Source organism: Limulus polyphemus, unplaced genomic scaffold, assembly GCF_000517525.1.
Source record: "Limulus polyphemus unplaced genomic scaffold, Limulus_polyphemus-2.1.2 Scaffold1456, whole genome shotgun sequence".
Taxonomy (NCBI): Eukaryota; Metazoa; Arthropoda; class Merostomata; order Xiphosura; family Limulidae; genus Limulus; species Limulus polyphemus.
This window is the reverse complement of record NW_013667066.1, coordinates 259,960-262,659: the sequence shown is the minus strand read 5'-3', so window position 1 is coordinate 262,659 and position 2,700 is coordinate 259,960. Positions and strand designations below refer to the sequence as shown.

Here is a 2,700-nt window from a genome sequence, read left to right as displayed (position 1 = left end):
CACACACACACACACACACATATATATGTATATATATATATAGAGAGATACGATCAACCACAAACCATGTTTGACAGAGAAGAGACATTCTCGGGGGTAGCCGCGTAACTAGCAATTACAAATGAACCTTCCACGGCAACAAATAGTTCGGTGTTAGAACACGACGTGCCACTTGAATTTTTCCACCAGGCATCTTGAGAAGACTCGTATAAAATCCATACGTAATATCCACCATAAAGGTTAAGGTGATAGGCCTAAAAAGTTTTTTTTTTAAATTAAAACAAGTTTGTGGGGTTCAAAATGTTTTATCTAAAACGCTTTAAATATTTCAATAGTTTTTAACTGTGACGCACATTTATCTGATAAAAAAAAAGTAAACTGGGGAGTTTGAAATAAACACACAGTTATAATTATTTCATTTTACATTACACCACAGGACCACAGTTAGTTCCACATCTGCTCATAACGTTTAATTAATGTGCCAGAGAATAACATGTATGATATCTACAAGAATAATGAAATGGTGGGTCTAACACTGATATTGATCACTGTACATACTTCGTTTGTAAAAGTAGAACTATGAATATCAATACTTACCAAGAAAGTTACTTATTGTGTAGTAATTGTTACATTAGCTAAGTATCAGTAGAGTAAATAAGGGAGAAGTATGATTATCATAAGATAAGAAATTTATTCGAACTCCTGAACGGACTTATTGTCCCTACTGCTATGAGAAACATGTACTAATTAAAGTACAATAAGTCCGTCATAACAATTACGCAAGTCGAACTTTAAGAGCAAAGACTATTCTATGACAATTGCATAAAAACGTTTTATTTCCTACCTCACAGAATACTTTTTTTAGCCAGAGAATGCGAAAAACTCCCAACTATTATTCTTGAGTCTCTTTCCTAAGAAAAAAATGAATTATTTTACCCCTTTTTGAATATAAACTTATGTACTAACTGAAATAAAATCTAGGTAAATTTTAAACGAGGTAAAAAGTTAACTGGCTGAAAGAAAAGGACATTTAATACATATATGTATTCATTCCACACCATATGCACGGGAACATATATCTTTAACAACTTTGCATATCACACGACGCGTTAATCTATCTCGAACATCGTGTAGTCGACACGTCTTAAATATAATGTTTCATATTGTGACTCATTATCTTTACCCTCTCATTCTCATAAACTTTCGGGTTAATTTTCTGGTAGTAGAACAGGAAAATAATTGAGAAAATGAAGCGGCAAAGCGTGAAATTCTTATAAGTTTTACGCAGGACGAGTTAACTCAATTTTCCAGCTTCCTGAAGCTTGTAGAATCGCTTCCATAATTAGCTTTGGATTTTGAAGACACATGCCAAACCTCTGATCGTCGCGAGGAATCAGGTTAACCGGTGTTTGAAGCTGTGACGTTGGTGAAGTCGATAGAGCATGCAAGTACAAGGTTAGGGGGGTATGAGCAACATGAAATGTGATCAATGTTTGTAATATGTTATTATTTGGTTGAAGCTGTCGTTTTTGAGTTAGAGGTTTTTCCCATTAAAGAGTGGCCAGGGATTATAATGTTTTTAACAGTTCTTCTCGGGATAATTGGGAGCTATTTGTATTGTTTACGTTCCCATAACGTAGTTAAAATAGCTATTAGGTTTTTTGTTTCGTTTTTCATTTTAGCAAGCCACAAAAATCGCTGATCCATAACGTAAAAAATCAGACCTTAATCCAGTAAGTTTTAAATGTTGCTAGTGGATGTTTAAAGTACAGAAAATATAGGTTCTTTTTGGAGGATAATCCAAGGAATCCGTAGCATATTTCTGTACTGAACAGATATTCGGGCTCTGAAACGTCTGGAAGGTAATGCTATTTGCACAGTAGATTATATTTTTTTTTCTGTATTACAGACTTCCTCCTCCATTTCAAGATTGTAACAATTGTATTTGATGATTTTATTGTCCACAGTAATCGCTTGTTACACTTGCACATCTAAAATAAAAACGCAAAACGAATAGCGCGAAAAATACACAAGATGTGAACCTAAGAGATATGTAATTGTAGTAGGTGAAAATATTAAGTTAATCGAACAATAGATGATCTATAGACTTTGTATTTATTGTAATAGCACATCATATAATGCACTGAGAACTCACACATTTGCATCAGTTCTAATAAGGAAGATGTTACGTATTCACAGCACTTTAGCGGAAGTAACGATTTATGTCAAAGTAGTCTTTTATGTAAATGTACAGCATTGTACAGTACGTGAAGATTAGCTTTACACAGGACCGTTTATAGAATTATAATTCAACATGCTGTATAAGCATAAATTAGGAGACTTACAACTGAAAAGCTCTTCATCTGGAATCTTTATAAGAATTAATTACTCATTGAAAATGAAGTATACTTTGTTATGTTAATCTAAAACAAGGAAGAGATTAGAAGAATAACCAGAAATAAATTTTCAAATTTCAGCCGCATTTTTGTATTTTTTAAAGACAAGAAAAAACCGAAGCAAAAACGTTCTGATCATAAATACCAGAGGGCGCTAAAGTGTTTTTGTTTGTAGTTAAGCACAAAACTACACAGTGGTTAACCTGTGATATGACCACCAGGAGTATTCGAAACCCGGTGTTTAGCGGTGTGAGCCCTCAGACTTAACGCTGAGCCACTATGTGTGTGTGTGTGTGTGTGTGTG

The 2,700-nt window shown here is 33.9% G+C and overlaps 1 pseudogene; it reads right to left on the bottom strand.

The window, feature by feature from the left end:
- Nucleotides 1-2,700, bottom strand: part of LOC106463663 — a 119,763-nt pseudogene that overhangs the window by 29,422 nt on the left and 87,641 nt on the right.